Genomic DNA, 24,886 nt, shown 5'->3' with positions numbered 1-24,886 from the left:
CATAGCAGGAGTGCTGGCAAACACGGCCAACATCATGAGGGACTCAACAGCACACCTGCAGGCCCCTACCAATAGCCAGACCATTGGCCAGCCCACCACTTCAGCTGTAGTTGGGCCATCAAATTTGGATGCTGCTACTTCTCAGGATGAAGGCATCATGCACTGACCCAGGATACTTGGCAGTGATGTGGGAGATGTACTGTCTGCCAGGCACACCATCTGCAAATCCAGTGAGTGGAAACTCTTCTGATTCCTGTTCCAGTGGTCATGGAACCCTCACCTCCAGCTGAGAGGGTGCAGTCCTCACCTCCAGCAGCAGACATATAGGCCACCCTCCAGGGACTGCTGTACAAGAATCCCCCTCCAGAAGCAGTTCCCCACCTCAGAGACTGTGACCTTGCACTCCCCAGCATTTGGAAATGGGCATGGAGCCCCCTCCAGAACCAGTAGGCAAGTTTCCCACCTCAGAGACCGTGACTTTGGACTCAGCGGCAAAGAGAAATGAGCATGGAGCCCCCTCCAGAACTAGTGGGCAAGTTCCCCATCTCAAAGACTGTGACCTTGCACAAGCCAGTATTGGGAAATGGGCATGGAGCCCCCTCCAGAACCAGTGGGGACGTTCCCCACCTCGGAGACTGCGACCTTGCGCTCCCAGGCATTGGGAACTGGGCATGGAGCCTCCTCCAGAAGCAGTGGGCAAGTTCCTCACCTCGGAGACTGTGACCTTGCACTCCCCAGCAAAGAGAAATGGGCATGGAGCCCCCTCCAGAAGCGAGGGGCAAGTTCCCCATCTCAGAGACTGTGACCTTGCACTCCCCAGCATTGGGATATGGGCATGGAGCCCCCTCCAGAACAAGTGGGCAAGTCCCTGACTTTGGCTGAGGTGCCCCCCACCCACTTTCCCCCTGAGGTACCTGCCCACTTCAACGATGCTGCCCCTACATTGTTCTGTGAGGATGTTGTCAGGAAAAAAGTTGGACCTCGGACTGTGCCCTGTGGTCATGTGAGCCCTTAGTACTTTGGACTGGGCACTGACCCTTTGTGGACAATTGTACACATATTTTTGTTTTCAAATTGGTTTATGTGGTGGCTTTTGCCTTGCAAATACATTTTCAGTACTTCCACACTCTAGACCTTGTATTATTATGCTGTGTATCGTGTGCCATTGGTTTTCCTCTTCAGCTGGTTGTGTGTATGGTGTGTGCGTGAATGGTGTGTGTTGTGCGTGTGTGTGTCACTCTCATTTTCCTCCCTCCCTCCCTTGTGTGCTAGGCGGCTCTACTCACTGTCTTCGTCGGCGTTGGTGTTCCAGGTGCAGCATGGCGTAGAAGAGCATCGGGAAGACTTGCATTTCTGGTTCCACGGCAGCGTTGTTCTTCTCTATGTCTCTGATGGTGAGTCTTTGATCTTCTGTGCAGTGTTCCACCAGGCTTTTCATGGCGTTAGTTCCGCCCCGGAAATTGTGGCAGATTGCAGTGTCATGATATGGTGGGCGGTAACTTGTCGTCCGCCTGGCTGTTGATGGCTACCACCATGGTGCATGGTGTTAACGCCTTGGAAGATGGTGTGGTACATTGGCTGTCTATGGGAGTCATCACCGCCATGGTCATAATTTGGCGGTAATTACTGCCAGCCTGTTGGCGGTATTTCCGCCACTTTATCACTCATCACCAATGTCAAAATGACCACCTAAATACCAAACTGATTTGAATGTTACTATCCAATAAAGTTCAATGGATACACATACTATTAGGAATCAGTGCTTTTATTACAATGCAAGATAATCATGCCGGCCATGCTAATGATGGTACATATCGTGATGATCTATGTTCTTGTCTCTTGGTATCCTTTAGTGATGTGTAGGAGAACAGCGGGAAGGCTTCTGGTGAGTGCCTGTGCAGCAGGGGAGTTTCAACTCTGTGATTTCTTATAAACCCTCCTGTTATCTAAGGGCTGACATTCAAAAGGAGACTGGCTAGTGACAAGAGCCCATTAAAGTACCTCTCTGTAAATATAATGTGCGCTAAATATCTTTTCAAAATAACTTTATGCTGTTTCTAACCTTTGTAAATACAGGGTGCTTCTCTAACCCCAGTCAGTGATACTCTACGGGCACAAAGATTCAGTCAGCAAGTTCGTTTGAAAATGGTTGTTTGTTTTATGGATAAATAAGAGCAGTTGAAAGAATACATAGTTAAAAGAATAACCGAGTACACCAAATCCTTAAACACAAATTACAATGATAAAAAGTATTGTAAAAAGATAGTAGCAGAAGATGGTTTCAATCCATCGACATCTGGGTTATGGGCATAGCACGCTTCCGCTGCACCACTTTGCTTCTTCTGCAAACTCTTATTGTAGTAGATACCAGACATCAGCGACTGAGAACAATGAATCAGTGAGTAGAGAGAGTTGCATTACCACTCTGAACAGGGAGAGGGCGAAGTTGTGCAGCTGGAACTGCTACCCTGCTTTATCTGCTTCTTTCATCCTCTCAGGCAATGTTGGGGAGCCCATGAATGTGAAAGATATGACTGCAGATTCACACACTTGCTTATGTTTATCCACATTTAAGAATTATTCTGGAGGCTCGCCCTATCACTCCAAAGGTGCGTGGTGCACTCAGAATATACTAATCTATTTCATTTACTTCCTCACTTTTTGTGAACCTTTTTTGTTTATTCTTTGCCAATCGATTCCTTGGGTTTAAGAAGGTTTTCTGCAGCCCTTTAGTAGGTAATATACGGGATTGGACCAATAGAAAAATAAGCCAGCCTGCTCTATAATGCCTCCGCCCCGACTACTCACCCAGAAACCCGTGGGATCCCCATTGATCTGCGTTTTGGATCCCTTCCTGTTTAAGCCTCTCACAAGCTAGTGGACTTTCCACCTTTCAGCCTCTTATGAGCAGTAAAAGAGGTGTCCGACGGTCATGCAGGTTTCCAGATCTTGCAACAACCAACCAATGGCCATTCTCTCCCCTCCCATAAGCCCCTCCTACCCCCACAGGGTTGCCCCCTCCCGAAGCAAGGACAGGCGTAAAAGCCAAAGCTAGGAGGGGGGGGGGGAGGCATCATGATCCACATCACAAATAGTAAAAAATACAAGATTCAGTTAAAGTAAATGCTCGATATTTTAGAAACAAGAACGCTGGACCAGTAAAAACAACGTTTTTTTCACTTGTTTGGAAAGTGGGGTTTTCTACCAGGATAATCCTCAGAGAGCGCTGCACTAGAATGCGAGGCTTCTAGGAGGAGAGGCGGTTGTCATTTACACTTTCTCACCAGGTCTCTCTTCACGCCTCTCATAACTGGTCTCAGATTCGTGACCCTAGCAGCATTGTGTACAGCGTTAGAGTTGGTAGAGACACAAATTGTCCCCTGCACCGTGGCAAGGACGGCCTCTCACCCACACCACGGAGTGTCAGTCAATTAGGATGTGCGTTGTTGGGGATTAAGAGGGTCATTACGACCATGGCGGTCAGTGGTAAAGCAGCGGTAAGACCGCAAAAAGGCCGGCAGAAAAAAAATTGAATTATGACTGAGATTTCGGTCTCCAGCCCAGCGGCCGTCACTAGACCGCCAACGGTATCAGGACCCTGCATACCGCCATGGATTTCGGGTGATTGGGAATCGTCATGAGATCCATGGCGGTAGGCACTATCAGTGCCAGGGAATTCCTTCCCTGGCACTGATAGGGGTCTCCCCCACCCCCTGCTACCCCCGCGAGTCCTCTCCCCACACCCTTGACCCCCCTGCCGCCCCCCAAAGGTGGCACAACCCCCCTCCCCACCCTCACCCCAACATGCACATATGCACACCCCTACACGCACACACCCCCAGCATGCACATAAATGCACCCCTACACGACAACACATACCCGCACACATACAAACAGACATGCACACTGACCGACCCGCACACATTTCCCATATACACAGCACCCCGCGCACACATACACACACTCACACACCCCCTCTACGCACTCACACGCATACCCCCATGCACGCACACAACACACATCACCCCCCTCCCCCAACGGACGATCAACTTACCTTGTCTGTTGGCCCTCCGGGAGGGGACGGGATCCATGGGGGGCAGCTCCACCACCAGCACACCGTCACCAGAACACAGCCACACCGAATCGTGGGATGTGATTCTGTGGGCGGTGTTCTGTTGACGTGGCGGTGGAGATTGAGCAGCCTCCACTTTCCTGCCGTCTGCCAGTATGGCTGCTGGCGGCTTTCAGTATGGAAAAGGATGGAGGGCTGCCAGCGGTCATAATACGCAGCGCGGAAGACCGCCACCACTGGGGGTCTTCAGCACAGCGGTACCTCAGCGGTCTTGCGAAAAGACCGCTGAGGTCGTAATGAGGGCCTAAATCTCTTTTAAGACGTCTACTAAGCTGTGAGTGTACAGTCCGCACAGTATTGGGTACCTTAACATACACACAATTCATCATGCGTGCAACCATGTGCCAGTCTGCCAGACTCTATCCGTGTCCCTGTGTCAGAACGTGTGTGTGTTTCAGAGTGTGTGTGTGCTTGTGTCAGAGTGTGTGTGTGTCGTGGTGCAAGCATGTGTTTTTTTCTCTCTGTGGCTGCCAGGCAACTGTTTGCACAAAACAGTTATTACATCACTCGCTTTCTAGCAACACCGAAACCGAGATAACAAAACGTAAAATATTACATGAATCACTTAGGTAGCCACTGAACAGAAAATAAACAAGTGTTTAAAGGGTGAGGGTAATTTTCCCAGAGAATTTACGTTTCCCATGGCCAAGCATGAGCGGGTCATCCAGTTCAGTCTTTTTTTCTTTGCATTCTGGGGCGTTTATATTTGATTATCCAATTTTAAACTCAGGATTACAGTATCAGATTTCTAAGGGAAAAAAACCTTGACTGGCTATAAAGGCAGCATATCATTAACCAATTGTAGAAACGAGCATTTGTGTCCCCAGTGCGGGAAGAGGAAAGCAGAACCAATCAGCAGTGCTGCCTGGTGTGTCCTGTGTATGCATGGGCCTAGGGGTGAAACATGACACAAGGCAGCCAGTGTGAGTTTTTCGCTACCGAGGCGAAGAGGGTATAATTTTGTGGTAACTTAATAAGATTTGGAATACACATTCTTGAACTTCATGTAAAAAGGCAAAATGTTCAAAGGGCATGAATTCAATGAAGAAACGCCGATTTCCTAATGCTAATGTAATGTGCGGTTGTATGTTGTTGCATTAGTACTCGCTTTGACTTTCTTTGACCACTGACACTTGGAAGTCTGTCATAATTACTGCAACTATATTGCGTGGAACGTGGGAAAAGACGATTTGGCAAAATAAAAGAAAGTTAGATTTAAATTTAAAACTTAACAGTTTTGGTTGACCTGCTGGTCATGTTTTTGCCAGTCACAAGCCTTCTGTTTGCAGGGCACTAGAAGGTAAAAGGAAAAAATAGTACCTTGATCAGGTGGGGAGCAGCGGTCAGGCACTGATTAAGCTGAATCAATTAACGCTTGGTCGCTGCTCTACAGAGAGGAACGGAAATGATGCAAGACATGCCTTGATGAATTAAGAAACTGTAAAGAAGAGTGCCACATAAATAAAAAAATGGTGAGAGACATGCGGGCTCCAAGCACTTTACTGAATACTACAGAGTCTATCAAGCGAGACCCTAAAAAGGTCAGTTAGTTAAAATAAACAAACATTGTTACTTCTAAATATCAATATTCCAAGGACGCCTAGATGGTCGTCAAGCAAAAAGTTCCTAGTGCATGGAGGGGCTTATGGTAGTTCTGAAGAGAGGCAAAGGACTTGGTCAGAGGGTGGCCTTGTTGGTGTGGTAGGGAGGCAATACCTCAAACGTTATTACTGGGGTAGGGGAGCTTGCAATTCGGAGTAATGAAAATTATCACAAAGCAATCAAGTAATTCCACATCAAAATAACAAGCGTGCGGGCTGACAACCATGCTCTCAGCATCAACGAGCGCAGAGTGAAGTGAATTTTACCATCCTCTGTGCATTTTTATTGCGAGGCTCATTTACATTTGACTTGGCGCGCAGAACGAGTGAGAACCAGGTCAATAGAAACAAAAATCATCTATTTAAAAAGTTTAGTTTCACCTGGGCCTGTTGTGCTTACTTCTTTCAGAATAGCTTTTGAACCTCTGTCCTGTGTGTGTCTGTGACTGTCACGTGAAAGGCAGTCAGAGCATCCAGGTGGGCCCCATGTCACCTGGGGCACCGCCCACCAGTGCTGGAGTTTTAAACAGCACCCGGTTGCATTTTGGGACTTGTGCCTTTTCAATGTGAGCTCAAAGACGGGAGCCTGTGAAATTGTATTGGCTAAAAAATATTAACAGCGGAATGTGAATAGGCCACACAAGACATGACGTCACTGGAAAGCTAAAGAGTATGTTGGGAGACTGGCTTCGGCAATAGGGCTGATGTCATGAATACGTGCAGCTCCTCGGTTATTTTTGAATGAACTGCTCATTCATTAGATCCCACCCTAAGAAATGACCCCACCAGTATGAACATTTGTTTCATTCGAAAATGATGGAGTCACGTTGCCTATGTAGAGCAGGTGCTTATACCTTGGTTGGAAGTCATTGCTCGGAGAGTGTTGTATTTTAAGGTGATTGCACTTGATCCGAGCAGCTGGGAGAAGACTTGTGCAGTGACTGAGTAAGCGAGATAACCTTCAATTACCACATCACCCTCCCGACATTGTAATCATGTCCATGAAATGGTTTATCAACTCGACTTTCCACACTAAGTGAGGAGACTCAGGGTTTCGGTGCTCATGAAGTGCACAGACACACTGAGAGCAACAGGTAGCGTGGCCGAGCGGTCTAAGGCGCTGGATTAAGGCTCAAGTCTCTTTGGAGGCGTGGGTTCAAATCCCACCGCTGCCAGAGATGGATTTTTACAGATCTTAATGACGCATCTCCCTTCTGACCCTTCAATTTGCATAAACAGTGACTCTACCAATAGGTCCCTAATTTTAAAACTCTTTTACAGTCTCCTTCTAAGTAAACTCCTAAACCGTGGACTCCAAGAAATCGGCTGATTGGCGCTGCTGTTGTTTTGCTTCATTCTGCTTAGATCACCTTCAAATGGAAGGTTTAACAAATAATTTGTTCTCCCCACGCGGTCACCCGCTCTTCTCTCTGCAAAAAAAATCGAACCTCTGTTAAATAAAGATTTAAAGTAAATTATCTATCTTCCCAAATAAAGTTGGTAAATGTGTTCTTCACAGTTATTTTAAAAATCAGGTTTAAAATAAACAAGTGAGGTAGTCAGCAGGATTCAAACCTGCGCAGGGAACCCCCAAAGGATTTCAAGCCCATCACCTTAAGCACTCGGCCATAACTACCAGCTCTCATTGAGCTATACCGAAACTTTATATCACAACAAAATTGTGCAAAATGGCCGTGCAGACCTATATATGACTCCATTTAGTAGGATCTCTAACTGTGTGCAAAGGGCACATTGCTATGTTTCTGTCTAAGCTTTGCTTTAGGTCTGAGGTCTTAAGAACCAAAGCAGGCTCCACGCACACTTGCCTGCACAAAAAAACAAGCATTTGCAATGCGAAAGGTCTCACATTTGTAAGAGTTAGAGCTATTGGCGTTGCAAATGACAATGGGGGTTATTCTAACTTTGGAGGAGGTGTTAATCCGTCCCAAAAGTGACGGAAAAGTGACGGATTTACCACCAGCCGTATTACGAGTCCATTATATCCTATGGAACTCGTAATACGGCTGGTGGTATATCCGTCACTTTACCGTCACTTTTGGGACGGATTAACACTCCTCCAAAGTTAGAATAACCCCCAATGTCTTTTACCTAGGTTTTGGTTTTCTTTGGGAAAATTTGATGTGTCCACGTTGTGTTTTGGGGCACTCCCTGTCGCGGGCGCTAGGCCTACCCACACAAGTGAGGTAAAAAAATGTTATCGGGAGACTTGGGGAAACATAGAATAGCAAAACAAGTGTTACTGCCCCTTGTCTTTATCTACATTTTTTCCTTCCAAATATAAGACACTGTGTAAAAAAGACGTCTATTTGAGAAATGCCCTTTAATTCGCATTCTAGTGTGGGCACCCCAGAATTCAGAGATTTGCAAATAACCACTGCTCCTCAACACCTTATCTTGTGCCCATTTTGGAAATAGAAAGGTTTTCTTGATACCTATTTTTCACTCTATATACTTCGGCAAATTAATTGCAGTATAACCGGTATAGAATGAAAACCCACTGCAAGGTGCAGCTCATTTATTTTCTCTGGATACCTAGGGTTCTTGATGAACCTACAAGCCCTATATATCCCCGCAACCAGAAGAGTCCAGCAGGCGTAATGGTATATTGCTTTCAAAAATCTGACATTGCAGAAAAAAGTTACAGAGTAAAACGTAGAGGAAAATGGCTGTTTTTTTCTTCTCAATTTCAATATTTTTTTTTTAATTCAGTTGTTATTTTCTGTAGGAAACACTTGTAAGATCTACACAAGTTACCCATTGCTGAATTCAGAATGTTGTCTTCTTTTAAAAAATGTTTAGGTTACTGGGATCCAGCATTGGTTTCACACCCATTTCTGTCACTGACTGGAAGGAGGCTAAAAGCACACAAAATCGTAAAAATGGGGTATGTCCCAGTAAAATGCCAAAATTGTGTTGAAAAATTGGGTTTTCTGATTCAAGTCTGCCTGTCCCTGAAAGCTGTGAAGCTGGTGATTTTAGCAGTGCAAACCCTTTGTTGATGCCAATTTCAGGGACAAAAACCACAAGCCTTCTTCTCCAGCCCTTTTTTCCATTTTTTTTTTAAAACTAAATTTTTACTGTATTTTGGCTAATTTCTTGGTCTCCTTCAGGGGAACCCACAAAGTCTGGGTACCTCTAGAATCCCTAGGATGTTGGAAAAAAGGACGCACATTTGGCGTGGATAGCTTATGTGGACAAAAATGTATGAGGGCCTAAGCGCGCCCTGCCCCAAATAGCCAAAAAAATGCCTGCACCTGAGGGGGAAAAGGCCTGGCAGCGAAGGGGTTAAAATGCACTATTTTATTCCAATTTCTTCACTTAGCTTCAGATGAACTATTTTTCCCTCCCACCCACTCCTTTCAAAGTGCACCAGCCACCACTGCCTTGGGTGGGACAGATTGTTTTCGATTGCAGTATGGCAGATTGTTTTGGATTGCAGTGTGGTAGTTTGTTTTGGATTGGAGTGCAGCAGATTGCAGTGGGGTAGATTGTTTTGAATTGGAGTAGGGGAGATTGTTTTGAAGTGGAGTCGGGCAGATTGGAGTGGGGCAGATTGTTTTGGATCGGAGTGGGACAGATTGTTTTGGAGTGGTGCAGATTGTTTTTTATTATAGTGGGGCACATTGGAGTGAAACAGATTTGCTTGGGGTAGGTGGAGAGGATTGGAGTAGGATGAGTTAGAGTGGATTGGATTTGGGTGAGTGATTTGGACTGGAGTGAGGTGGATTAGTGTGGGTGAAGTGGTCTGGATGGGGTGGGTTGTAGTGGGGAAGATTGGAGTGGGGTGGATTGAAGTGTACCGCAGGATTATGTGTTAAAGCATAATTTCAGAACTTACACATAATAAAGAAACACTGTTGCTTTGCAATATTTTAAACAAGCTAATCGTCATATTTTGAGAAGAGTGCCCACGAACAAAAGCAAAAGAAAACATGCGTGGAACGTGGGAAAAGACGATTTGGCAAAATAAAAGAAAGTTAGATTTAAATTTAAAACTTAACAGTTTTGGTTGTCCTGCTGGGCATGTTTTTGCCAGTCACAAGCCTCCTGTTCGCAGGGCACTAGAAGGTAAAAGGAAAAAATAGTACCTTGATCAGGTGGGGAGCAGCGGTCAGGCACTGATTAAGCTGAATCAATCAACGCTTGGTCGCTGCTCTACAGAGAGGAACGGAAATTATGCAAGACATGCCTTGATGAATTAGGAAACTGTAAAGAAGAGTGCCACATAAATAAAAAATTGGTGAGAGACATGCGGGCTCCAAGCCCTTTACTGAATACTACAGAGTCTATCAAGCGAGACCCTAAAAAGGTCAGTTAGTTAAAATAAACAAACATTGTTACTTCTAAATATCAATATTCCAAGGACGCCTACATGGTCGTCAAGCAAAAAGTTCCTAGAGCATGGAGGGGCTTATGGTAGTTCTGAAGAGAGGCAAAGGACTTGGTCAGAGGGTGGCCTTGTTGGTGTGGTAGGGAGGCAATACCTCAAACGTTATTACTGGGGTAGGGGAGCTTGCAATTCGGAGTAATGAAAATTATCACAAAGCAATCAAGTAATTCCACATCAAAATAACAAGCGTGCGGGCTGACAACCATGCTCTCAGCATCAACGAGCGTAGAGTGAAGTGAATTTGACCATCCTCTGTGCATTTTTATTGCGAGGATCATTTACATTTGACTTGGCGCGCAGAACGAGTGAGAACCCGGTCAATAGAAACAAAAATCATCTATTTAAAAAGTTTAGTTTCACGTGGGCCTGTTGTCCTTACTTCTTTCAGAATAGCTTTTGAACCTCTGTCCTGTGTGTGTCTGTGACTGTCACGTGAAAGGCAGTCAGAGCATCCAGGTGGGCCCCATGTCACCTGGGGCACCGCCCACCAGTGCTGGAGTTTTAAACAGCACCCGGTTGCATTTTGGGACTTGTGCCTTTTCAATGTGAGCTCAAAGACCGGGAAGTGTGGAATTCTGTTGGCTAAAAAATATTAACAGCGGAATGTGAATAGGCCACACAAGACATGACGTCACTGGAAAGCTAAACAGTATGTTGGGGAGACTGGGTGCGGCAATAGGGCTGATGTCATGAATACGTGCAACTCCTCGGTTATTTTTGAATGAACTGCTCATTCATTAGATCCCACCCTAAGAAATGAGCCCACCAGTATGAACACTTGTTTCATTAGAAAATGATGGAGTCACATTGCCTATGTAGAGCAGGTGCTTATACCTTGGTTGGAAGTCATTGCTCGGAGAGTGTTGTCTTTTAAGGTGATTGCACTAGGTCCGAGCAGGTGGGAGAAGACTTGTGCAGTGACTGAGTAAGAGAGATAACCTTCAATTACCACATCACCCTCCCGACATTGTAATCATGTCCTTTAAACGGTTTATCGACTCGACTTTCCACACTGAGTGCCAAGACGCAGGGTTTCGGTGCTCATGAAGTGCACAGACACACAGAAAACTGAAGGTAGCGTGGCCGAGCGGTCTAAGGCGCTGGATTTAGGCTCCAGTCTCTTTGGAGGCGTGGGTTCGAATCCCACCGCTGCCAGAGATGGATTTTAACAGATCTTAATGACGCATCTCCCTCTTGCCCCTTCAATTTGCATGCACAGTGACTCTACCAATAGGTCCCTAATTTTAAAACTCTTTTACAGTCTCCTTCTAAGTAAACTCCTAAACCGTGGACTCCCAAGAAATCGGCTGATGGGCGCTGCTGTTGTTTTCCTTCATTCTGCTTAGATCACCTTCAAATGGAAGGTTTAACAAATAATTTGTTCTCCCCACGCGGTCACCCCGCTCTTCTGTCTGCAAAATAAAATCGAACCTCTGTTAAATAAAGATTTAAAGCAAATTATCTATCTTCCCAAATAAAGTTGGTAAATGTGTTCTTGACAGTTATTTTAAATATCAGGTTTAAAATTAACAAGTGACGTACTCGGCAGGATTCGAACCTGCGCAAGGAACCCCCAATGAACTTCAAGCTCATCACCTTAGCCACTCGGCCATAACTACGAGCTCTCATTAACCCATACCGAAACTTTATATCACAACAGAATTGTGCACAATGGCCGTGCACACCTACCTATAACTCCATTTAGTTGTATCTCTAACTGTGTGCAAACGGCACATTGCTATGTTTCTGTCTAAGCTTTGCTTTAGGTCTGAGGTCTTAAGAACCAAAGCAGGCTCCACGAATACTTGTCTGCACAAAAAAACAAGCATTTGCAATGCGAAAGGTCTCACATTAGGGAGAGTTAGAGCTATTGGCGTTGCAAATGACAATGTCTTTTACCTAGGTTTTGGTTTTCCTTGGGAAAATTGTATGTGTCCACGTTGTGTTTTGGGGCACTTCCTGTCGCGGGCGCTAGGCCTACCCACACAAGTGCGGTACCATTTTTATCGGGAGACTTGAGGAAACATAGAATAGCAAAACAAGTGTTACTGCCCCTTGTCTTTATCTACATTTTTTCCTTCCAAATATAAGACAGTGTGTAAAAAAGACGTCTATATGAGAAATGCCCTTTAATTCGCATGCTAGTGTGGGCACCCCAGAATTCAGAGATGTGCAAATAGCCACTGCTCCTCAACACCTTATCTTGTGCCCATTTTGGAAATAGAAAGGTTTTCTTGATACCTATTTTTCACTCTTTATACTTCGGCAAATTAATTGCTGTATACCCGGTATAGAAAGAAAACCCACTGCAAGGTGCAGCTCATTTATTTTCTCTGGATACCTAGGGTTCTTGATGAACCTACAAGCCCAATATATCCCCGCAACCAGAAGAGTCCAGCAGACGTAACGGTATATTGCTTTCAAAATTCTGACATTGCAGAAAAAAGTTACAGAGTAAAACGTAGAGAAAAATGGCTGTTTTTTTCACCTCAATTTCAATATTTGTTTTTAGTTCAGTTGTTATTTTCTGTAGGAAACCCTTGTAAGATCTACACAAGTTACCCATTGCTGAATTCAGAATGTTGTCTTCTTTTCACAAATGTTTAGGTTACTGGGATCCAGCATTGGTTTCACACCCATTTCTGTCACTGACTGGAAGGAGGCTAAAAGCACACAAAATCGTAAAAATGGGGTATGTCCCAGTAAAATGCCAAAATTGAGTTGAAAAATGGGGTTTTCTGATTCAAGTCTGCCTGTCCCTGAAAGCTGGGAAGCTGGTGATTTTAGCACTGCAAACCCTTTGTGGATGCCAATTTCAGGGACAAAAACCACAAGCCTTCTTCTCCAGCCCTTTTTTCCATTTATTTTTTTAAAAATACATTTTTACTGTATTTTGGCTAATTTCTTGGTCTCCTTCAGGGGAACCCACAAAGTCTGGGTACCTCTAGAATCCCTAGGATGTTGCAAAAAAAGGACACAAATTTGGCGTGGGTAGCTTATGTGGACAAAAATGTATGATGGCCTAAGCGCGTCCTGCCCCAAATAGCCAAAAAAATGCCTGGCACCTGAGGGGGAAAAGGCCTGGCAGCGAAGGGGTTAAAATGCACTATTTTATTCCAATTTCTTCACTTAGCTTCAGATGAACTATTGTTCCCTCCCACCCCCTCCTTTCAAAGTGCACCAGCCACCACTGCCTGGGGTGGGACAGATTGTTTTCGATTGCAGTATGGCAGATTGTTTTGGATTGCAGTGTGGTAGTTTGTTTTGGATTGGAGTGCAGAAGATTGCAGTGGGGTAGATTGTTTTGAATTGGAGTAGGGGAGATTGTTTTGAAGTGGAGTCGGGCAGATTGGAGTGGGTCAGATTGTTTTGGATCGGAGTAGGACAGATTGTTTTGGAGTGGTGCAGATTGTTTTTTATTAGAGTGGGGCAAATTGGAGTGAGACAGATTTGATAGGGGTGGCTGGAGAGGGTTGGAGTGGGATGAGTTAGAGTGGATTGGATTCGGGTGAGTGATTTGGACTGGAGTGAGGTGGATTAGTGTGGGTGAAGTGGTCTGGATGGGGGTGGATTGTAGTGGGGCAGATTGGAGTGGGGTGGATTGAAGTGTACCGCAGGATTATGTGTCAAAGCATAATTTCAGAATTTACACATAATAAAGAAACACTGTTGTTTTGCAATATTTTAAACAAGCTAATCGTCATCTTTTGAGAAGAGCGCCCACGAACAAAAACAAAAGAAAACATGCGTGGAACGTGGGAAAAGACGATTTGGCAAAATAAAAGAAAGTTAGATTTAAATTTAAAACTTAACAGTTTTGGTTGACCTGCTGGTCATGTTTTTGCCAGTCACAAGCCTTCTGTTTGCAGGGCACTAGAAGGTAAAAGGAAAAAATAGTACCTTGATCAGGTGGGGAGCAGCGGTCAGGCACTGATTAAGCTGAATCAATCAACGCTTGGTCGCTGCTCTACAGAGAGGAACGGAAATGATGCAAGACATGCCTTGATGAATTAAGAAACTGTAAAGAAGAGTGCCACATAAATAAAAAAATGGTGAGAGACATGCGGGCTCCAAGCACTTTACTGAATACTACAGAGTCTATCAAGCGAGACCCTAAAAAGGTCAGTTAGTTAAAATAAACAAACATTGTTACTTCTAAATATCAATATTCCAAGGACGCCTACATGGTCGTCAAGCAAAAAGTTCCTAGTGCATGGAGGGCCTTATGGTAGTTCTGAAGAGAGGCAAAGGACTTGGTCAGACGGTGGCCTTGTTGGTGTGGTAGGTAAGCAATACCTCAAACGTTATTACTGGGGTAGGGGAGCTTCCAATTCGGAGTAATGAAAATTATCACAAAGCAATCAAGTAATTCCACATCAAAATAACAAGCGTGCGGGCTGACAACCATGCTCTCAGCATCAACGAGCGCAGAGTGAAGTGAATTTTACCATCCTCTGTGCATTTTTATTGCGAGGCTCATTTACATTTGACTTGGCGCGCAGAACGAGTGAGAACCCGGTCAATAGAAACAAAAATCATCTATTTAAAAAGTTTAGTTTCACGTGGGCCTGTTGTGCTTACTTCTTTCAGAATAGCTTTTGAACCTCTGTCCTGTGTGTGTCTGTGACTGTCACGTGAAAGGCAGTCAGAGCATCCAGGTGGGCCCCATGTCACCTGGGGCACCGCCCACCAGTGCTGGAGTTTTAAACAGCACCCGGTTGCATTTTGGGACTTGTGCCTTTTCAATGTGAGCTCAAAGACCGGGAAGTGTGGAATTCTGTTGGCTAAAAAATATTAACAGCGGAATGTGAATAGGCCACACAAGACATGACGTCACTGGAAAGCTAAACAGTATGTTGGGGAGACTGGGTGCGGCAATAGGGCTGATGTCATGAATACGTGCAACTCCTCGGTTATTTTTGAATGAACTGCTCATTCATTAGATCCCACCCTAAGAAATGAGCCCACCAGTATGAACACTTGTTTCATTAGAAAATGATGGAGTCACATTGCCTATGTAGAGCAGGTGCTTATACCTTGGTTGTGATGAAGCAGAAAATGAAGGTTTTGATTTATTAACGCTTAACGTAGTGCTGAAATAATCATGTGTGACTTTAACCGAACTAATAAAGATTGTACGGGGACAAAATGTGCCCTCAGAGTAGTTTGCCAACATTTATACGCGTGCTTTATATAACGTGGTGTATTAGAATTGCACTAATCCGACATAATCATAAATGTGTGCTATGATTTGCTTGTTTGAAATGCTTTAGCTTAGCATGACTTTAGCGGAGGCTTTGGCCTAGTTGCCTGGTCTCACGGTTTAGATGCTCGTATTTTTCCACTGTGCTAATAAACGTGTATTTTTGCTTGAAGCTGTACTTTTCCACAGAAACTGTTCACATGCTTATCTTAAGGTTTCGTGCCAGCCTGGCATATTTTCTCCTTACTTCAAGGTCGATTTGCAGGTGCGGACAATGGAGGCTCTGAAAGTGAGCTAATTGGTAGACAATGTTGCAACTTGCGTTCCCATCTCCAAGGATAATGTATGCTTAAGTAAAAGCTTGAGAACTGTCGTTTTTGATTGGTCAATTTGAAGCTAACCTATGAACCCTCCAATGGAAGACCCTACTGGATTTGAAGGTAGCCATTATTGCCATTATAGCCATTACGGCCATTATTGGACATCCCGCCATTTTGACTTCGTAGCTATTATGGCCCACTTTGCTGCGACGCCCTTTTGAGAGACTTTGATTCTTTCTCTAATCGAGAGAAAGAGACTTTAAATGATTCTTGTCCTAGAGACTTTAACTTTGATTTGTCCCTTTGCATGAAGTAGTAGTTTTACCTTGCCGCCGTGAGGCAATTGCCCCGTCCACCCCTGCCCCTTTGTCCCGTCCTATGCTGATTGAAACGGTACCCATGATGACCGAAGAACGGTACCTGTGAGACGAAGACTTCCTTGTATGCTGATCGTAATTGGTAAATATGAAAGGAAATTGTACAATTGCATTGTGTTTCTTTTAGGTAACCAACTGCTGATTTTGATAAGGGCCCTAGTTAGGAGTTTTCTAAATTAATGTTGCTAAATTGTTTTTGCATGAAGTCCCACATGCCGATGCTAATTTGAGGTTAGACGAGGATTCCATAGGTCGCACGATGCAATTTGAAATCTTGTTATGCTGACTAAATGTATGCAATTAGTTCATTACAGATTATCGTATTAGTGATTTGCATTGCTAATATCGAATGTCTTGTGATTCAAATGCTTCATAGATTACACTTGTTCCACCGTTATGGACAGCTATTAATGTTCATTTATGTTTATCATCTGGTGTTGAGACACATCTATATTGTGCTAGCTTTGCTAATATAGGGAAATAAAATTCACTAACTTTGAATAAACTGGTGTGGTTATTCCTGACTGAAAGGTCAGGGTTCGTCGAAATGTATTCTGGATTAATTGTCAAGTGTTATGTCGAACAAGGTATTGCTTATGTTCGTTATTGATTATTGATTTTAATGAAATTGATTGATTGAGAGTACAGAGAGTTCCCACTAAGTCAAAAGATTCATCGGCCTAAAGAGCGTCCGAAACAGGTAAAATTATTAGTACGGACCGCTCTATCAGTAGATGGTAGCAGAGGACGGTTTCGTCTTTTGGGACCTTGTACTCTTAAAGTACATGGTGTTGAATTAACGGTTACGCATTTGAGACCCCACTCGAGAAGTTGAATTTGATTTTTCTTGAGTAAAACTGATTGACAGAATGATGATGGGCTAGGTCCACCGCGACTTTCCCGGGATCACGGAGCTTGCGAATGGAGAGAATGGAGGTGTGGAATCAGCGTTGGCGGTACTAGTGATGGTATGAGTGAAGTTAGGGTTTTGCGCTTGCACAGCTTATTGCCGCAGGGTGTGTGAAAAGGTTGCGAGGATTTTTCTTTTTTTAGAGGACAGCGGAGGTGCGACTCCGAGTGTAGAACTAGTGAAGTCGTCGAACTTCATAGAGATAGCGGAGGTGCGACTCCGAGTGTGAGAGTAGGGAAGTCGTCGAACTTCATGTGCGTGTGGCGCTTTGTGCATAAAAAGGTCCACGTGGTTGTTGTTGTTGAGACGGGCCCTGCGAGGTCAAGAGACTCCGGAGTATGTTGATCCATGTTGTGGTCTGGGCGGTTTAGTAGGTTGATCGGGCGTGGTCAACAAGTCGGTACGTGTGTTAGGGAATGAAAGAAACTTCGACTTCGGGCTTTGACAAGATTCTAAGTGCACTAGAATAGATCATTGACAAGTTGAGAGTAGGTCTGCGGGTCAGATTTGCTTGCGAACGTGGGGACTGAGAAAGACGGAATAGCGGCTGAGGCTAGTGAAAGGTCCCTAAGGTCCTGAAGCAACTGTGTTACCCTTCCTGTAGTAAACCGACAGATCTGTTTTATTTTTGGTAGCTCGCGATACATGCAAAAGTTGTTACGAGAGGAGGTGAGTGAAGGAAGACTACCCGCGAGGCTTTGTCAGCCGCAGTGTGTGTGAGTGTGACGTCACTAGGAGCCGCGCTGGGATAGGTTGGTTGCAGAGAAGGGTCGCGCACGGATTGGACGCAGTCCGTGGGACTCGATTGGAAGGGGAAAGGCAAGTGAAGAGTATTCCGGGAATTAAAGTCACCTATTGATTATAAACTTTGTGAAATAAAAGACGAGAAAATGAAATTCTTTAAAGCATTCAGGAGCGCGATGAAGGGGGAGTCTTACATCAAAGCGAGCGTAGGAGAGGAAACGCCGCCCGAGGATACACCAGCTTACATTGTAATGGAAGAGAAGGGGGTAGCTCCGTGCCTTTGGCTAAAGCAATGGCACAAGTTGACAGAGAAACATGGGAGCGTAGCGTTCCTGATACATGGGACATTCAATATAAGGATTCTAGAGAATTTGAGATTCACGATGTACGACATGAAGGTGCCTCCAAGGCCAGCCCAGTTTGAGGCTTTAGCGATTTGGGAACTAATGGCCAGACAGCAACAGCAGAAGAAGTTTGAGACCAGGATGAGAAAGGTAGAAAAGACACTAGCGGATGCTCGGTGGGATAATGCACAGAAGGTGTGGAGGTCAGATGTATTGCAGGGGATAAAATTGTTCCCAGCAATTACTAAGGAAGAAGAGGAGACAGGTAAGAAAGCTACCGGTAAGACAGACAGGAAGTGTTCCAAGGAGAGAGAGGACGAGGAAAAGTTGAGAAGAGAAGAGGAGTTTGAGGATGAGGAGTTAATTATGCAATTGCTGAACGACCGTCCACCACCTTATGCGGAGAATGGACAAGGTCCAAGTACTAGTTCTGCCCCTCCGGCACCGGTACAGAACAGTGAAACCCAGAGTTCAGGAGCGTCATCGGGATCTAAGGACCCGAGTTTATTGCTCACTCCGCAGATACCGCAGGTTAGGAGAATATATCCAGATGTGCCCGTGTTGAAACCAGCAGAAAATTATCAGCCACAGATGCAAGGGTACTACAGCAGTGATAACAGTGCAGGAATGGTTGTAGATCCAACCGTAAGGGGAGTACAGAATGGTCACAACCAGACATGGTCACAAGCCGAATCAACCCAATTTTTGATGCCCCAACAGCAGATGCAGGGGGGAACAGCACATGCTCAAATGACGGGGAGCCAGATGGGCATGCCGGCAATGATGACCCATGGTGTAGGAATGAATATGCCTCAGAACATGGGAAATGGACAAAACCCAGATGCGATATCACTACCCATTACTGTAGGTCCACCGGTACCTTTGTATAGTCAGCCTAACTTAGGTATGAGCAGTCAGGGACCAATGCTGCAGAATGGGACCGAAAGGAGGTGCATAGAAAACACTCCAGGGATAACTCCGATAGCGGCTCAGCCAACTGGGTCTGGGTCCTTGATGGAGTTTAGTCCCATATGTGCTCAGTCAACGCTGGTGAGGTCGAGTCCCCCACTGATAATACCTCTCACATCGAACACTGAAAAGTTGCCGCAACCATCGATGGCAGTCGATGTGAACGCTTCACTGATGGGGTTGAATGCGCAACAGCTGACACAGTGGTTCAACAGTCTAAACTCCACACAAAATTCAGCCAGTGGGAAAGGAGAAGACTATATGAATAGGGTCAGGTTGAACATGGAAGCACAAGAATTGGTGGAAGGGACTATGGGTGTAAATAGGTTAGAATCCTACACGGAAGAAGAGCTGAGGTATCTATGTCCCAGGATTACGAAGGAAGTCAACAAGGTACATAAGAGTCTGCAAGAAGCAGCTGACAGAAACGGGGTTGACATAGACAAGATGAAACACTTGAACAGGAGCTACAGGTTAGATTTTGGGACCACAGATTTTGAACACATGAGGTCAGCAGGCATGAAGACACACCTTAGAGAATTGCTGCAGAGTGCACAAGTGTGGAGGTGCTTAGATAAATGGGAAAGCAGGTGGGTAAAGAGAAAGGAAAAGAGGAGGGACAGTGCTACAGAGCACAATGAGAAAAGACCGCAGAGTAGTGATACAGTAACAATGTTACCAATGAGGGAGACAGCAGGGGGAAAATTAGTACATGTACGATGGCACAGAAGTGACATTCAGTCCTTTACGGACGATTTTCCCAAACTAAGAGAGAAGCCGATCGAATGGTATCAGCAGACTGACAGGTTTGTGAAGCTTGCAAAATGTCTCTGGGAAGACCTGAATACTCTGTTTGAGATTGTGGTTCCGGCAGATTTGTGGGAGGATTGCAAAAGAGCTGTAGGTTGGCCGACAAGTGAACCAGAAAGAGACAGGGAGACGGGTGCACCATCACCTATGGTGATGAGCTTGTACTATAAGGTGATTGAGCATTTGAAAACGAAGGTACCTGCAAAAAACGTGGATTGGCAGAAGATTGATCGGACTGCCCAAGAGGCTAAAGAATCGATTCATAGTTACTATGAGAGGTTGTTGAAAGCGTTCAAGAATTATAGTGGCACGGAAACAATTGAGGCGAAGGACATGCTCCACTTTGTCTTCAGATTTGTGGAAGGGCTGAGGCCAGAGATAAGTCAGATGATAAAGTCGCATTTGATTTGTTGGCAATCGAAACCGATTGATGAGGTGTTGAATTATGCGAAATACTGTAGCGACGAAATCGAAGTGAAACAGAAAAGGTTGAAAGAGAAGGTGATGATGATGCAGCTTAAAGCAGCTCAGACAGGTTTGCAGGGTTTGCAAGGGATGCAAGGGTTCCAACAGCAGGTACCGCAACCGCAGTTGCAGTTGCAGGGAAACATGGCGTTTCAGTCACAGCCTAGAGGCAGAGGCAGAGGAGGTTTTGTGAATAATGGTCCGGATTTGAACACTGTTGTGACGGGTGTGCAGGCAATGAAGAAGGTGATGCCGTGTCACGTGTGCGGAATCGTAGGTCATTGGAAACGCGAGTGCCCGATGGTGGTGCAGGAAGGTGCAGGTGCAGGTGTTGGTCAGCAAAACAATGATGTCAATGCATTTCAGACAATGAGGGGACCGAAATTGAGAGGTCCAAACCCAAATTTTCAGACCGTAAATCAATTACAGGGATTACAACCCATGCAGCCGCAGCAGATGCAGATGCCTCGTATGCAGATGACGCAAATGCAGCCAATGCAACAGCAGTTACCTATGGTACCTAATCAGCAAATGCAAATACCGTTGGCACCAATGAGTCAGCAGCAAGTGATGGTTCCTCCACAGGTCTCGGGTCAGGTAATGAGTACAAATGGCACCGTACAACAGTTCCCATTACACAGTGAGAGTGGAATAAACAACGTATGGGAGAGTGAAAGTTCAGGAGAAGAAGGAGATTGTGTGCTTGCGGCATCCTTGGAAGTTGATCAAAGGGGTCCGTACGTAGAGGGAAGAGTAATGGGTCATCGTGTCTCATTCTTGGTCGACACGGGAGCCACACGTTCAACAGTTAAGAGCAGTGAAGTACCAAATTTGCCACTCTCAGGGAGAACAGTTCAAGTGGTGGGAGTAGCGAACAGGCACCTGACGAACCCAATAACAGATCCGGTACCAGTTAGCATCGGTACCTATCAAGGGGTACATCAATTTGTGGTATGTGACTCAAGCCCGATAGCACTGTTAGGGAGAGACCTATTGTGCAAATTGGGTTGTTCGATCATGTGTTCGAACGAAGGAATAACAATCCAGACGAGCAGTGATGGGGAAGAAGAGGACAGTGTAGAGGGGGACGAGGTGGAAACTGTCGATGAAGAGTATCCTCTGATTTGTCTTTTCCCGATGATAACTGAAGAAGATATTCCAGCCGAATTACGGGAAACAGTCGGAAGGGAAGTGTGGGATATGACAGGGAAAGAGGTGGGATTGATGAAAGGAGTGGAACCAGTGAAAGTGACTGTGAAGCCCAATGCAATCTTTCCCCAGACCCCACAATACCACATGCCACAAGATACCCTCATGAAAGTTGCTCAACTTATTGACGAATTTGTAAAACAGGGGGTACTGAAAGAAGTGTTAAGCAGTCCATGTAATTCACCAATAATGGGACTAATAAAGCCGAGTGGAAAGGTCCGACTTGTGCAGGACTTGAGGAAAATAAATGACATCATAGTCAAATGCTGCCCAGTAGTACCGAATCCAGCTGTGATAATGTTCCAGGTCCCTTGCGATGCTGAGTGGTTCTCAGTCATCGATTTGTCACAAGCGTTCTTCTCGGTGCCTCTTCATGAGGACAGCCAATTCCTCTTTTGTTTCAAATTCCTAGACAGAGTGTACAGTTGGTGTCGAATTCCTCAAGGGTTTTCTGAGTCACCGTCAATATTCAACCAGATCCTAAAGAAAGACCTGGAAGCATTAGAATTGCCATTCGGGTCAACCCTAGTACAGTACATTGATGACTTACTGGTTGCATCAAAGACAGAAAGTGGTTGCACAGCAGATACCATTGCTCTGTTGAACCATTTGGGAAGGAATGGACATAAGGTGTCTCCTTCCAAATTACAGTTCTGTCAGAAGAAAGTGAAATACTTGGGTCACCAGATAGAGAAAGGGTCAAGGAGAATAATGAAGGAAAGAATAACGAGTATACTCCAAATGAGTCCACCGAAGACAAGGAAGGAAGTGAGGACATTTTTGGGAATGGTGGGATACTGTCGCCAGTGGATCCCCAACTTCTCGACTCTAGCAAAGCCTCTACTGAAACTGACCCAGAAGGATGCATTGGATGAAATTGAGCTGAAAGGAGATGAGATGGATGCTTTTGTTGAACTGAAAGAATGCATGTGCAGGGCTCCAGCTTTAGGTATGCCTGATTACACGAAGCCTTTCACATTGTTTTGTCATGAACGTGATGCATGTTCTCTGTCTGTCTTGACCCAAGCCCATGGTGGCGTAAACAGACCAGTAGCGTATTTTTCAGCTACTTTGGATCCGGTCGCAGCAGCACTCCCAGGGTGTTTGCGCGCCGTAGCAGCAGTTGGTATCAGCCTCACTCAGAGTGAAGGAATAGTGATGGGACACCCAGTAACAGTCATGGTCCCTCACTCAGTTGAAATACTTTTGACCCGCTCCCGAACGCAACACATGACTGGAGCAAGACTCACAAGGTATGAAACGATAATTCTGGGCTCACCGAATGTGCAGCTGAAAAGGTGCACACATTGAATCCAGCAACCTTGCCCCCTGGAGAAAATGCTGAAATTGAGAACGCTGAAGACGTCGAGCATGACTGCCTTCAGGTGACTGAATTTTGCACAAAACCTCGACCGGACATCAAGGATACTAAACTTGATGAAAATGACCAAATTCTTTTTGTTGATGGTTCATGTCTAAGGGACGGGATGGGGATTTTGAAAGCAGGATATGCTGTATGTACTGTAACAGGGGTCTTGGAAGCGGGATGGCTTCAAGGAGTCTATTCTGCACAAGTAGCAGAACTTGTAGCCCTTACAAGAGCATGTCAACTGTCTGCCTTGATGAAAGTCACCATTTACACGGATAGTCAATATGGGTTTGGGATTGTGCATGACTTTGGACAACTATGGTCACAGAGAGGTTTCCTGACTTCTTCAGGATCCCCAGTGAAGAACGGGGAGAGGATAAGGGAATTGTTACACGCCATTCAAGTGCCAGCCGAAGTTGCAGTGGTAAAGTGTAGTGCTCATACGAAGGGACAGGACTATGTTTCTCTGGGAAATGCATATGCGGATCAAGTCGCAAGATTTTGTGCCTTGAACTGTATATTACTCAGGGATGATTGGAATACGATAAATGAGCCAGAACTCGAACCAGCTGAAGCATTTGCCTTGAAGGTTGTAGATACAATAGATGAACTAAAAGCATTAAAAAATAATGTCAGGGAGGATGAAAGAGATTCCTGGATTAAATCACAATGTATAAAGAGACCAGACGAGTTATGGGTTTCAAATGAGGGAAAATTTGTTTTGCCAAACAGTCTCTTATCACAGCTTGCGCGGTTCTATCATGGGCAAGCTCACCTAGGGAGAGATGCCATGATAAGATTGTTCAAAACTGATTGGTTTAACCCCAGATTTCGTCAAGCTGCAGAAGCAGTTTGCCATCGATGTGTCACTTGCCAGCAGATGAACCCAGGAAAGGGAACGGTAGTGAACGTGAGTCACATTGGTAGGGCAAGCGTGCCTTTCAGTCGAATGCAGATGGATTTCATTGAGATGCCTGTGCACGGAGGTCTGAAATATGTGTTGGTAATTGTGTGCATCTTTAGTCACTGGATTGAGGCATACCCCACACGTAGAAATGACAGCCTTACAGTTGCCAAGCTATTGTTGAGAGAGTTAATACCACGTTTCGGATTCCCGATCTCTTTAGAATCAGATAGGGGAAGTCACTTCAATAACGAGGTGATAAAGTTACTTTGCGAAGCGCTGAACATTGAGCAAAAGCTGCACTGTAGCTACCGCCCTGAGGCATCAGGACTGGTGGAGCAGATGAATGGTACACTGAAATCAAGGATGGCGAAAATATGTGCATCGACAAATTTGAAATGGCCTGACGCATTGCCCTTAGTTCTAATGTCAATGAGAAACACTCCTGATAGAAAGACTGGATTGTCTCCGCATGAAATTCTCATGGGCAGGGCTATGAGACTTCCTGCAGTTCCCGCAAACGCGCTTTTGAATATTACAGATGATATGGTGTTAGACTACTGCAAGGGTCTGGCTGACGTGGCTCGCTCTTTCTCTCACCAGGTGGAAGCGACCACCTTGCCACCGATCCAAGGTCCAGGACACGCACTGAAAGCAGGTGACTGGGTCGTGGTAAAGAAGCACGTGAGAAAATCGTGTCTGGAACCCCGTTGGAAAGGCCCTTTCCAAGTGATCCTGACGACAACTACCGCTGTGAAGTGTGCGGGGGTTCCCAACTGGATTCACGCCAGTCACACAAAGAAGGTGTTGTGTCCCACAGATGAGGAAGTTGAAGCGCTGAAACTGCCAGTGCCTGATAAAACAGTGCCGAGTGCTGAGACAGAACAAAAGCGAACTGAAAACGAACAGGCAGAAGCAAGAGAGAGAGAGATATTATTGGAGAACGAAGAGTCCGACTCACTTGGGGAAGGCCAAGGAGAAAGTTCAGACAGCGACGAAGAAGCTGAAGGTGACAAACAACCTGAAGCAGCTGAGGGTAGCAAAACGCCTGAAGCAGCTGAAGGTGACAAGGAGCCTGAAGCAGCTGAAAGTGATAAAGAGCCTGAAGAAAGTAACGG

The 24,886-nt window shown here is 45.3% G+C and overlaps 2 non-coding genes across 2 annotated transcripts; both read left to right on the top strand.

Annotated features, from left to right (window-relative positions):
* Positions 1 to 6,826: 6,826 nt before the first annotated feature.
* Positions 6,827 to 6,908, top strand: TRNAL-AAG (transfer RNA leucine (anticodon AAG)). Its single transcript has one exon. It is a non-coding gene; the product is annotated as a tRNA-Leu (tRNA).
* Positions 6,909 to 11,217: 4,309 nt separating this feature from the next.
* Positions 11,218 to 11,299, top strand: TRNAL-UAG (transfer RNA leucine (anticodon UAG)). Its single transcript has one exon. It is a non-coding gene; the product is annotated as a tRNA-Leu (tRNA).
* The last annotated feature ends 13,587 nt before the right edge of the window (positions 11,300 to 24,886 follow it).

This window comes from Pleurodeles waltl, chromosome 12 (genome assembly GCF_031143425.1).
Source record: "Pleurodeles waltl isolate 20211129_DDA chromosome 12, aPleWal1.hap1.20221129, whole genome shotgun sequence".
Classification (NCBI taxonomy): domain Eukaryota; kingdom Metazoa; phylum Chordata; class Amphibia; order Caudata; family Salamandridae; genus Pleurodeles; species Pleurodeles waltl.
The sequence above is the reverse complement of the archived record's forward strand: the minus strand, read 5'-3'. Positions and strand labels throughout refer to the sequence as shown.